This window comes from Misgurnus anguillicaudatus, chromosome 9 (genome assembly GCF_027580225.2).
Source record: "Misgurnus anguillicaudatus chromosome 9, ASM2758022v2, whole genome shotgun sequence".
Classification (NCBI taxonomy): Eukaryota; Metazoa; Chordata; class Actinopteri; order Cypriniformes; family Cobitidae; genus Misgurnus; species Misgurnus anguillicaudatus.
Window position 1 is genome coordinate 5,307,016 of NC_073345.2, and position 12,368 is coordinate 5,319,383.

A 12,368-nucleotide genomic window follows, 5' to 3' on the forward strand; every position below is an offset into this window, starting at 1 on the left:
GTCGTTGATAGGAAGGCACGGCTTGGAATTCAACAGTCTGTTGACAAGACCGGCCCTTTGACCAGCTGATACTGTGCACCCTAACGACACATGGCTTCAGGACTACTGAAAACGGGAACACGTCAGTCATATTTTCTGCCCGGACCTCCCGCCTTTTCCTGTAGATCGGAGAGCAGAGCCTCCGAATGGAAGGAAACGCTGGGATTCGAACAATTCGCTTACAAGACGTGGTCCTTGGACCGCTATGCCAGGGCATCCTAAAATTGCACTGCTTTCTTTTGATTTAGGCGGGTAAAGGAAAGTTCAATCTTTTTGATGCCCTTCATGAAGGCCAAAGACCACAACCACTGATAGAAGGCACCACAGGAATTTGATCACGGAAGCTCCTACTTACAAGACAGGTGCTTGGGCCATGGACACCCTTGAGACTAAAGCCAGGCAAAAGACATGGCGCCCTAACAGGAAATGCTAAACAAATTAAGTCCTATCAGTGAAGGCTTTAGGGTAAAGGTTGTTCATAAATCAAATTGGTCCGTTTTCCAAAAATATCCGAAAGTTATGACAGCATTCATAACAACCATGAATTATTAGAAGGTTGTATTTCATCCGATAAACAGACACAAAGACAGCCCCTAGCTGCCGTCAGACTGAGGTCACCGCTGGGATTTGAAAATCTATGTTTTGAGGGAGGATGAGTCACAGTGTGAAGAGATACAAAAATGTGACAAGAAAGCCACTGAGTGGAGGCCGAAGACGGCAAACATCGTTAGAAGGCACCACTGGGATTCGAACCCAGGATCTCCTGTTTACAAGACAGGCGCTTTGACCGGCTAAGCCATGGCGGCCCACAATGAAGCGCTTCCGGAGTTAAGTCCTATCAGTGAAGGCTTTATGCTCCAGGGCGTCCATAAATTGGATTGGTTCGTTAGACTGAAAACTAGAAAGTTTTGCCCAAAGTACGGGCCTTTGGCTGAAAATGGACCGCTGCCGTGACAACTCTGAATTTTCAGGATGTACCATATCTCAACTGAAAAACAGCCAATCAAACAGACCCTAGTTGGCCACGTGATAAAGGCTCCGCTGGGATTCGAACCCAGGATCTCCTGTTTACTAGACAGGCGCTTTAACCAACTAAGCCACGGCGCCACTCTCCAGCTGCAGATTGTGAAAGGGTGAGTCACAGTATGAACAGGCACAACAATGTGAGATGAAAAGCTTTGAGCAGGGTCTTGGTAGCTAAAAGCCTGCGACTCTGGTGGGACTCGAACCCACAACCTTTGAATCACGTCAACTCACAATCTAGAAGTCCAATGCGCTATCCATTGCGCCACAGAGCCTACAACAAACCCTTTGATGTGTTGCTCACAATTCTGGGGAAAGACAGATTTCAATTATTATTAGCTTTTGTATTTTTCAGCCCAAGAGTTACAATTACTATCTTGACCTTCTGCTCTTTACATATGCAAATTAGCACAATTGTCAAATGGAAAGCAGTTTTAGGATACGAATTCAGGATCTCCAAATGAAAGGACAGGAGCTTTCACCAGCTAATGCTGTGCAACCTAATGTCACATGTCTTCAGATCTTTTGAAAGCAGGAACAAGACTGTCATGTTTTCTTTTTGGACCTCCTGCCTTTTATGTAGAACGGAGAAAACGGCAACTAAAAGGATGGAATCGCTGGGACTTGAACAATCTGTTTACAAGACATGATCACTGAACAGCTATGCTAGGGCATCCTGAAACTCCATGGCTATATTTTAATAAAACCAAGTACAAGAAAGTCAAACCTCCTTGTGGACCTCCTTTCTCTAAAGTAGACCGAAGAACAGTCGTTGATAGGAAGGCACGGCTTGGAATTCAACAGTCTGTTGACAAGACCGGCCCTTTGACCAGCTGATACTGTGCACCCTAACGACACATGGCTTCAGGACTACTGAAAACGGGAACACGTCAGTCATATTTTCTGCCCGGACCTCCCGCCTTTTCCTGTAGATCGGAGAGCAGAGCCTCCGAATGGAAGGAAACGCTGGGATTCTAACAATTCGCTTACAAGACGTGGTCCTTGGACAGCTATGCCAGGGCATCCTAAAATTGCACTGCTTTCTTTTGATTTAGGCGGGTAAAGGAAAGTTCAATCTTTTTGATGCCCTTCATGAAGGCCAAAGACCACAACCACTGATAGAAGGCACCACAGGGATTTGATCACGGAAGCTCCTACTTACAAGACAGGTGCTTGGGCCATGGACACCCTTGAGACTAAAGCCAGGCAAAAGACATGGCGCCCTAACAGGAAATGCTAAACAAATTAAGTCCTATCAGTGAAGGCTTTAGGGTAAAGGTTGTTCATAAATCAAATTGGTCCGTTTTCCAAAAATATCCGAAAGTTATGACAGCATTCATAACAACCATGAATTATAAGACGGTTGTATTTCATCCGATAAACAGACACAAAGACAGCCCCTAGCTGCCGTCAGACTGAGGTCACCGCTGGGATTTGAAAATCTATGTTTTGAGGGAGGATGAGTCACAGTGTGAAGAGATACAAAAATGTGACAAGAAAGCCACTAAGTGGAGGCCGAAGACGGCAAGCATCGTTAGAAGGCACCACTGGGATTCGAACCCAGGATCTCCTGTTTACGAGACAGGCGCTTTGACCGGCTAAGCCATGGCGCCCCACAATGAAGTGCTTCCGGAGTTAAGTCCTATCAGTGAAGGCTTTATGCTCCAGGGCGTCCATAAATGGGATTGGTTCGTTAGACTGAAAACTAGAAAGTTTTGCCCAAAGTACGGGCCTTTGGCTGAAAATGGACCGCTGCCGTGACAACTCTGAATTTTCAGGATGTACCATATCTCGACTGAAAAACTGCCAATCAAACAGACCCTAGTTGGCCACGTGATAAAGGCTCCGCTGGGATTCGAAACCAGGATCTCCTGTTTACTAGACAGGCGCTTTAACCAACTAAGCCACGGCCCCACTCTCCAGCTGCAGATTGTGAAAGGGTGAGTCACAGTATGAACAGGAACAACAATGTGAGATGAAAAGCTTTGAGCAGGGTCTTGGTAGCTAAAAGCCTGCGACTCTGGTGGGACTCGAACCCACAACCTTTTAATCACGTCAACTCACAATCTAGAAGTCCAATGCGCTATCCATTGCGCCACAGAGCCTACAACAAACCCTTTGATGTGTTGCTCACAATTCTGGGGAAAGACAGATTTCAATTATTATTAGCTTTTGTATTTTTCAGCCCAAGAGTTACAATTACTATCTTGACCTTCTGCTCTTTACATATGCAAATTAGCACAATTGTCAAATGGAAAGCAGTTTTAGGATACGAATTCAGGATCTCCAGATGAAAGGACAGGAGCTTTCACCAGCTAATGCTGTGCAACCTAATGTCACATGTCTTCAGATCTTTTGAAAGCAGGAACAAGACTGTCATGTTTTCTTTTTGGACCTCCTGCCTTTTATGTAGAACGGAGAAAACGGCAACTAAAAGGATGGAATCGCTGGGACTTGAACAATCTGTTTACAAGACATGATCACTGAACAGCTATGCTAGGGCATCCTGAAACTCCATGGCTATATTTTAATAAAACCAAGTACAAGAAAGTCAAACCTCCTTGTGGACCTCCTTTCTCTAAAGTAGACCGAAGAACAGTCGTTGATAGGAAGGCACGGCTTGGAATTCAACAGTCTGTTGACAAGACCGGCCCTTTGACCAGCTGATACTGTGCACCCTAACGACACATGGCTTCAGGACTACTGAAAACGGGAACACGTCAGTCATATTTTCTGCCCGGACCTCCCGCCTTTTCCTGTAGATCGGAGAGCAGAGCCTCCGAATGGAAGGAAACGCTGGGATTCGAACAATTCGCTTACAAGACGTGGTCCTTGGACAGCTATGCCAGGGCATCCTAAAATTGCACTGCTTTCTTTTGATTTAGGCGGGTAAAGGAAAGTTCAATCTTTTTGATGCCCTTCATGAAGGCCAAAGACCACAACCACTGATAGAAGGCACCACAGGGATTTGATCACGGAAGCTCCTACTTACAAGACAGGTGCTTGGGCCATGGACACCCTTGAGACTAAAGCCAGGCAAAAGACATGGCGCCCTAACAGGAAATGCTAAACAAATTAAGTCCTATCAGTGAAGGCTTTAGGGTAAAGGTTGTTCATAAATCAAATTGGTCCGTTTTCCAAAAATATCCGAAAGTTATGACAGCATTCATAACAACCATGAATTATAAGAAGGTTGTATTTCATCCGATAAACAGACACAAAGACAGCCCCTAGCTGCCGTCAGACTGAGGTCACCGCTGGGATTTGAAAATCTATGTTTTGAGGGAGGATGAGTCACAGTGTGAAGAGATACAAAAATGTGACAAGAAAGCCACTGAGTGGAGGCCGAAGACGGCAAACATCGTTAGAAGGCACCACTGGGATTCGAAGACAGGCGCTTTGACCGGCTAAGCCATGGCGCCCCACAATGAAGTGCTTCCGGAGTTAAGTCCTATCAGTGAAGGCTTTATGCTCCAGGGCGTCCATAAATTGGATTGGTTCGTTAGACTGAAAACTAGAAAGTTTTGCCCAAAGTACGGGCCTTTGGCTTAAAATGGACCGCTGCCGTGACAACTCTGAATTTTCAGGATGTACCATATCTCAACTGAGAAACAGCCAATCAAACAGACCCTAGTTGGCCACGTGATAAAGGCTCCGCTGGGATTCGAACCCAGGATCTCCTGTTTACTAGACAGGCGCTTTAACCAACTAAGCCACGGCGCCACTGTCAGACTGAGGTCACCGCTGGGATTTGAAAATCTATGTTTTGAAGGAGGATGAGTCACAGTGTGAAGAGATACAAAAATGTGACAAGAAAGCCACTGAGTGGAGGCCGAAGACGGCAAACATCGTTAGAAGGCACCACTGGGATTCGAACCCAGGATCTCCTGTTTACGAGACAGGCGCTTTGACCGGCTAAGCCATGGCGCCCCACAATGAAGTGCTTCCGGAGTTAAGTCCTATCAGTGAAGGCTTTATGCTCCAGGGCGTCCATAAATTGGATTGGTTCGTTAGACTGAAAACTAGAAAGTTTTGCCCAAAGTATGGGCCTTTGGCTGAAAATGGACCGCTGCCGTGACAACTCTGAATTTTCAGGATGTACCATATCTCAACTGAAAAACAGCCAATCAAACAGACCCTAGTTGGCCACGTGATAAAGGCTCCGCTGGGATTCGAACCCAGGATCTCCTGTTTACTAGACAGGCGCTTTAACCAACTAAGCCACGGCGCCACTCTCCAGCTGCAGATTGTGAAAGGGTGAGTCACAGTATGAACAGGCACAACAATGTGAGATGAAAAGCTTTGAGCAGGGTCTTGGTAGCTAAAAGCCTGCGACTCTGGTGGGACTCGAACCTACAACCTTTGAATCACGTCAACTCACAATCTAGAAGTCCAATGCGCTATCCATTGCGCCACAGAGCCTACAACAAACCCTTTGATGTGTTGCTCACAATTCTGGGGAAAGACAGATTTCAATTATTATTAGCTTTTGTATTTTTCAGCCCAAGAGTTACAATTACTATCTTGACCTTCTGCTCTTTACATATGCAAATTAGCACAATTGTCAAATGGAAAGCAGTTTTAGGATACAAATTCAGGATCTCCAGATGAAAGGACAGGAGCTTTCACCAGCTAATGCTGTGCAACCTAATGTCACATGTCTTCAGATCTTTTGAAAGCAGGAACAAGACTGTCATGTTTTCTTTTTGGACCTCCAGCCTTTTATGTAGAACGGAGAAAACGGCAACTAAAAGGATGGAATCGCTGGGACTTGAACAATCTGTTTACAAGACATGATCACTGAACAGCTATGCTAGGGCATCCTGAAACTCCATGGCTATATTTTAATAAAACCAAGTATAAGAAAGTCAAACCTCCTTGTGGACCTCCTTTCTCTAAAGTAGACCGAAGAACAGTCGTTGATAGGAAGGCACGGCTTGGAATTCAACAGTCTGTTGACAAGACCGGCCCTTTGACCAGCTGATACTGTGCACCCTAACGACACATGGCTTCAGGACTACTGAAAACGGGAACACGTCAGTCATATTTTCTGCCCGGACCTCCCGCCTTTTCCTGTAGATCGGAGAGCAGAGCCTCCGAATGGAAGGAAACGCTGGGATTCGAACAATTCGCTTACAAGACGTGGTCCTTGGACAGCTATGCCAGGGCATCCTAAAATTGCACTGCTTTCTTTTGATTTAGGCGGGTAAAGGAAAGTTCAATCTTTTTGATGCCCTTCATGAGGGCCAAAGACCACAACCACTGATAGAAGGCACCACAGGAATTTGATCACGGAAGCTCCTACTTACAAGGCAGGTGCTTGGGCCATGGACACCCTTGAGACTAAAGCCAGGCAAAAGACATGGCGCCCTAACAGGAAATGCTAAACAAATTAAGTCCTATCAGTGAAGGCTTTAGGGTAAAGGTTGTTCATAAATCTAATTGGTCCGTTTTCCAAAAATATCCGAAAGTTATGACAGCATTCATAACAACCATGAATTATAAGAAGGTTGTATTTCATCCGATAAACAGACACAAAGACAGCCCCTAGCTGCCGTCAGACTGAGGTCACCGCTGGGATTTGAAAATCTATGTTTTGAGGGAGGATGAGTCACAGTGTGAAGAGATACAAAAATGTGACAAGAAAGCCACTGAGTGGAGGCCGAAGACAGCAAACATCGTTAGAAGGCACCACTGGGATTCGAACCCAGGATCTCCTGTTTACAAGACAGGCGCTTTGACCGGCTAAGCCATGGCGCCCCACAATGAAGTGCTTCTGGAGTTAAGTCCCATCAGTGAAGGCTTTATGCTCCAGGGCGTCCATAAATTGGATTGGTTCGTTAGACTGAAAACTAGAAAGTTTTGCCCAAAGTACGGGCCTTTGGCTGAAAATGGACCGCTGCCGTGACAACTCTGAATTTTCAGGATGTACCATATCTCAACTGAAAAACAGCCAATCAAACAGACCTTAGTTGGCCACGTGATAAAGGCTCCGCTGGGATTCGAACCCAAGATCTCCTGTTTACTAGACAGGCGCTTTAACCAACTAAGCCACGGCGCCACTCTCCAGCTGCAGATTGTGAAAGGGTGAGTCACAGTATGAACAGGCACAACAATGTGAGATGAAAAGCTTTGAGCAGGGTCTTGGTAGCTAAAAGCCTGCGACTCTGGTGGGACTCGAACCCACAACCTTTGAATCACGTCAACTCACAATCTAGAAGTCTAATGCGCTATCCATTGCGCCACAGAGCCTACAACAAACCCTTTGATGTGTTGCTCACAATTCTGGGGAAAGACAGATTTCAATTATTATTAGCTTTTGTATTTTTCAGCCCAAGAGTTACAATTACTATCTTGACCTTCTGCTCTTTACATATGCAAATTAGCACAATTGTCAAATGGAAAGCAGTTTTAGGATACAAATTCAGGACCTCCAGATGAAAGGACAGGAGCTTTCACCAGCTAATGCTGTGCAACCTAATGTCACATGTCTTCAGATCTTTTGAAAGCAGGAACAAGACTGTCATGTTTTCTTTTTGGACCTCCAGCCTTTGATGTAGAACGGAGAAAACGGCAACTAAAAGGATGGAATCGCTGGGACTTGAACAATCTGTTTACAAGACATGATCACTGAACAGCTATGCTAGGGCATCCTGAAACTCCATGGCTATATTTTAATAAAACCAAGTATAAGAAAGTCAAACCTCCTTGTGGACCTCCTTTCTCTAAAGTAGACCGAAGAACAGTCGTTGATAGGAAGGCACGGCTTGGAATTCAACAGTCTGTTGACAAGACCGGCCCTTTGACCAGCTGATACTGTGCACCCTAACGACACATGGCTTCAGGACTACTGAAAACGGGAACACGTCAGTCATATTTTCTGCCCGGACCCCCCGCCTTTTCCTGTAGATCGGAGAGCAGAGCCTCCGAATGGAAGGAAACGCTGGGATTCGAACAATTCGCTTACAAGACGTGGTCCTTGGACCGCTATGCCAGGGCATCCTAAAATTGCACTGCTTTCTTTTGATTTAGGCGGGTAAAGGAAAGTTCAATCTTTTTGATGCCCTTCATGAAGGCCAAAGACCACAACCACTGATAGAAGGCACCACAGGAATTTGATCACGGAAGCTCCTACTTACAAGACAGGTGCTTGGGCCATGGACACCCTTGAGACTAAAGCCAGGCAAAAGACATGGCGCCCTAACAGGAAATGCTAAACAAATTAAGTCCTATCAGTGAAGGCTTTAGGGTAAAGGTTGTTCATAAATCAAATTGGTCCGTTTTCCAAAAATATCCGAAAGTTATGACAGCATTCATAACAACCATGAATTATTAGAAGGTTGTATTTCATCCGATAAACAGACACAAAGACAGCCCCTAGCTGCCGTCAGACTGAGGTCACCGCTGGGATTTGAAAATCTATGTTTTGAGGGAGGATGAGTCACAGTGTGAAGAGATACAAAAATGTGACAAGAAAGCCACTGAGTGGAGGCCGAAGACAGCAAACATCGTTAGAAGGCACCACTGGGATTCAAACCCAGGATCTCCTGTTTACAAGACAGGCGCTTTGACCAGCTAAGCCATGGCGCCCCACAATGAAGTGCTTCCGGAGTTAAGTCCTATCAGTGAAGGCTTTATGCTCCAGGGCGTCCATAAATGGGATTGGTTCGTTAGACTGAAAACTAGAAAGTTTTGCCCAAAGTACGGGCCTTTGGCTGAAAATGGACCGCTGCCGTGACAACTCTGAATTTTCAGGATGTACCATATCTCGACTGAAAAACAGCCAATCAAACAGACCCTAGTTGGCCACGTGATAAAGGCTCCGCTGGGATTCGAAACCAGATCTCCTGTTTACTAGACAGGCGCTTTAACCAACTAAGCCACGGCCCCACTCTCCAGCTGCAGATTGTGAAAGGGTGAGTCACAGTATGAACAGGAACAACAATGTGAGATGAAAAGCTTTGAGCAGGGTCTTGGTAGCTAAAAGCCTGCGACTCTGGTGGGACTCGAACCCACAACCTTTTAATCACGTCAACTCACAATCTAGAAGTCCAATGCGCTATCCATTGCGCCACAGAGCCTACAACAAACCCTTTGATGTGTTGCTCACAATTCTGGGGAAAGACAGATTTCAATTATTATTAGCTTTTGTATTTTTCAGCCCAAGAGTTACAATTACTATCTTGACCTTCTGCTCTTTACATATGCAAATTAGCACAATTATCAAATGGAAAGCAGTTTTAGGATACGAATTCAGGATCTCCAGATGAAAGGACAGGAGCTTTCACCAGCTAATGCTGTGCAACCTAATGTCACATGTCTTCAGATCTTTTGAAAGCAGGAACAAGACTGTCATGTTTTCTTTTTGGACCTCCTGCCTTTTATGTAGAACGGAGAAAACGGCAACTAAAAGGATGGAATCGCTGGGACTTGAACAATCTGTTTACAAGACATGATCACTGAACAGCTATGCTAGGGCATCCTGAAACTCCATGGCTATATTTTAATAAAACCAAGTACAAGAAAGTCAAACCTCCTTGTGGACCTCCTTTCTCTAAAGTAGACCGAAGAACAGTCGTTGATAGGAAGGCACGGCTTGGAATTCAACAGTCTGTTGACAAGACCGGCCCTTTGACCAGCTGATACTGTGCACCCTAACGACACATGGCTTCAGGACTACTGAAAACGGGAACACGTCAGTCATATTTTCTGCCCGGACCCCCCGCCTTTTCCTGTAGATCGGAGAGCAGAGCCTCCGAATGGAAGGAAACGCTGGGATTCGAACAATTCGCTTACAAGACGTGGTCCTTGGACAGCTATGCCAGGGCATCCTAAAATTGCACTGCTTTCTTTTGATTTAGGCGGGTAAAGGAAAGTTCAATCTTTTTGATGCCCTTCATGAAGGCCAAAGACCACAACCACTGATAGAAGGCACCACAGGGATTTGATCACGGAAGCTCCTACTTACAAGACAGGTGCTTGGGCCATGGACACCCTTGAGACTAAAGCCAGGCAAAAGACATGGCGCCCTAACAGGAAATGCTAAACAAATTAAGTCCTATCAGTGAAGGCTTTAGGGTAAAGGTTGTTCATAAATCAAATTGGTCCGTTTTCCAAAAATATCCGAAAGTTATGACAGCATTCATAACAACCATGAATTATAAGAAGGTTGTATTTCATCCGATAAACAGACACAAAGACAGCCCCTAGCTGCCGTCAGACTGAGGTCACCGCTGGGATTTGAAAATCTATGTTTTGAGGGAGGATGAGTCACAGTGTGAAGAGATACAAAAATGTGACAAGAAAGCCACTGAGTGGAGGCCGAAGACGGCAAACATCGTTAGAAGGCACCACTGGGATTCGAACCCAGGATCTCCTGTTTACAAGACAGGCGCTTTGACCGGCTAAGCCATGGCGCCCCACAATGAAGTGCTTCCGGAGTTAAGTCCTATCAGTGAAGGCTTTATGCTCCAGGGCGTCCATAAATGGGATTGGTTCGTTAGACTGAAAACTAGAAAGTTTTGCCCAAAGTACGGGCCTTTGGCTGAAAATGGACCGCTGCCGTGACAACTCTGAATTTTCAGGATGTACCATATCTCGACTGAAAAACAGCCAATCAAACAGACCCTAGTTGGCCACGTGATAAAGGCTCCGCTGGGATTCGAAACCAGGATCTCCTGTTTACTAGACAGGCGCTTTAACCAACTAAGCCACGGCCCCACTCTCCAGCTGCAGATTGTGAAAGGGTGAGTCACAGTATGAACAGGAACAACAATGTGAGATGAAAAGCTTTGAGCAGGGTCTTGGTAGCTAAAAGCCTGCGACTCTGGTGGGACTCGAACCCACAACCTTTTAATCACGTCAACTCACAATCTAGAAGTCCAATGCGCTATCCATTGCGCCACAGAGCCTACAACAAACCCTTTGATGTGTTGCTCACAATTCTGGGGAAAGACAGATTTCAATTATTATTAGCTTTTGTATTTTTCAGCCCAAGAGTTACAATTACTATCTTGACCTTCTGCTCTTTACATATGCAAATTAGCACAATTGTCAAATGGAAAGCAGTTTTAGGATACGAATTCAGGATCTCCAGATGAAAGGACAGGAGCTTTCACCAGCTAATGCTGTGCAACCTAATGTCACATGTCTTCAGATCTTTTGAAAGCAGGAACAAGACTGTCATGTTTTCTTTTTGGACCTCCTGCCTTTTATGTAGAACGGAGAAAACGGCAACTAAAAGGATGGAATCGCTGGGACTTGAACAATCTGTTTACAAGACATGATCACTGAACAGCTATGCTAGGGCATCCTGAAACTCCATGGCTATATTTTAATAAAACCAAGTACAAGAAAGTCAAACCTCCTTGTGGACCTCCTTTCTCTAAAGTAGACCGAAGAACAGTCGTTGATAGGAAGGCACGGCTTGGAATTCAACAGTCTGTTGACAAGACCGGCCCTTTGACCAGCTGATACTGTGCACCCTAACGACACATGGCTTCAGGACTACTGAAAACGGGAACACGTCAGTCATATTTTCTGCCCGGACCTCCCGCCTTTTCCTGTAGATCGGAGAGCAGAGCCTCCGAATGGAAGGAAACGCTGGGATTCGAACAATTCGCTTACAAGACGTGGTCCTTGGACAGCTATGCCAGGGCATCCTAAAATTGCACTGCTTTCTTTTGATTTAGGCGGGTAAAGGAAAGTTCAATCTTTTTGATGCCCTTCATGAAGGCCAAAGACCACAACCACTGATAGAAGGCACCACAGGGATTTGATCACGGAAGCTCCTACTTACAAGACAGGTGCTTGGGCCATGGACACCCTTGAGACTAAAGCCAGGCAAAAGACATGGCGCCCTAACAGGAAATGCTAAACAAATTAAGTCCTATCAGTGAAGGCTTTAGGGTAAAGGTTGTTCATAAATCAAATTGGTCCGTTTTCCAAAAATATCCGAAAGTTATGACAGCATTCATAACAACCATGAATTATAAGAAGGTTGTATTTCATCCGATAAACAGACACAAAGACAGCCCCTAGCTGCCGTCAGACTGAGGTCACCGCTGGGATTTGAAAATCTATGTTTTGAGGGAGGATGAGTCACAGTGTGAAGAGATACAAAAATGTGACAAGAAAGCCACTGAGTGGAGGCCGAAGACGGCAAACATCGTTAGAAGGCACCACTGGGATTCGAACCCAGGATCTCCTGTTTACGAGACAGGCGCTTTGACCGGCTAAGCCATGGCGCCCCACAATGAAGTGCTTCCGGAGTTAAGTCCTATCAGTGAAGGCTTTATGCTCCAGGG

The 12,368-nt window shown here is 45.5% G+C and overlaps 14 non-coding genes across 14 annotated transcripts; all 14 read right to left on the minus strand.

Moving 5' to 3' along the window:
* Window positions 1-771: 771 nt before the first annotated feature.
* On the minus strand, window positions 772-846 carry trnat-cgu (transfer RNA threonine (anticodon CGU)). The gene has a single exon. It is a non-coding gene; the product is annotated as a tRNA-Thr (tRNA).
* A 226-nt stretch (window positions 847-1,072) lies between these two features.
* On the minus strand, window positions 1,073-1,146 carry trnat-agu (transfer RNA threonine (anticodon AGU)). The gene has a single exon. It is a non-coding gene; the product is annotated as a tRNA-Thr (tRNA).
* Window positions 1,147-1,247: 101 nt separating this feature from the next.
* On the minus strand, window positions 1,248-1,337 carry trnar-ucu (transfer RNA arginine (anticodon UCU)). The gene is given in 2 exon segments: window positions 1,248-1,283; window positions 1,301-1,337. It is a non-coding gene; the product is annotated as a tRNA-Arg (tRNA).
* Window positions 1,338-2,601: 1,264 nt separating this feature from the next.
* Window positions 2,602-2,675, minus strand: trnat-cgu (transfer RNA threonine (anticodon CGU)). The gene has a single exon. It is a non-coding gene; the product is annotated as a tRNA-Thr (tRNA).
* Window positions 2,676-3,077: 402 nt separating this feature from the next.
* Window positions 3,078-3,167, minus strand: trnar-ucu (transfer RNA arginine (anticodon UCU)). Its single transcript is given in 2 exon segments — window positions 3,078-3,113; window positions 3,131-3,167. It is a non-coding gene; the product is annotated as a tRNA-Arg (tRNA).
* Window positions 3,168-4,711: 1,544 nt separating this feature from the next.
* trnat-agu (transfer RNA threonine (anticodon AGU)) lies at window positions 4,712-4,785 on the minus strand. Its single transcript has one exon. It is a non-coding gene; the product is annotated as a tRNA-Thr (tRNA).
* Window positions 4,786-4,918: 133 nt separating this feature from the next.
* trnat-cgu (transfer RNA threonine (anticodon CGU)) lies at window positions 4,919-4,992 on the minus strand. The gene has a single exon. It is a non-coding gene; the product is annotated as a tRNA-Thr (tRNA).
* Window positions 4,993-5,219: 227 nt separating this feature from the next.
* Window positions 5,220-5,293, minus strand: trnat-agu (transfer RNA threonine (anticodon AGU)). The gene has a single exon. It is a non-coding gene; the product is annotated as a tRNA-Thr (tRNA).
* A 1,455-nt stretch (window positions 5,294-6,748) lies between these two features.
* trnat-ugu (transfer RNA threonine (anticodon UGU)) lies at window positions 6,749-6,822 on the minus strand. Its single transcript has one exon. It is a non-coding gene; the product is annotated as a tRNA-Thr (tRNA).
* A 1,756-nt stretch (window positions 6,823-8,578) lies between these two features.
* Window positions 8,579-8,652, minus strand: trnat-cgu (transfer RNA threonine (anticodon CGU)). The gene has a single exon. It is a non-coding gene; the product is annotated as a tRNA-Thr (tRNA).
* Window positions 8,653-9,053: 401 nt separating this feature from the next.
* Window positions 9,054-9,143, minus strand: trnar-ucu (transfer RNA arginine (anticodon UCU)). The gene is given in 2 exon segments: window positions 9,054-9,089; window positions 9,107-9,143. It is a non-coding gene; the product is annotated as a tRNA-Arg (tRNA).
* Window positions 9,144-10,407: 1,264 nt separating this feature from the next.
* On the minus strand, window positions 10,408-10,481 carry trnat-ugu (transfer RNA threonine (anticodon UGU)). Its single transcript has one exon. It is a non-coding gene; the product is annotated as a tRNA-Thr (tRNA).
* Window positions 10,482-10,883: 402 nt separating this feature from the next.
* trnar-ucu (transfer RNA arginine (anticodon UCU)) lies at window positions 10,884-10,973 on the minus strand. Its single transcript is given in 2 exon segments — window positions 10,884-10,919; window positions 10,937-10,973. It is a non-coding gene; the product is annotated as a tRNA-Arg (tRNA).
* A 1,264-nt stretch (window positions 10,974-12,237) lies between these two features.
* Window positions 12,238-12,311, minus strand: trnat-ugu (transfer RNA threonine (anticodon UGU)). The gene has a single exon. It is a non-coding gene; the product is annotated as a tRNA-Thr (tRNA).
* Between the last annotated feature and the right edge of the window lie 57 nt (window positions 12,312-12,368).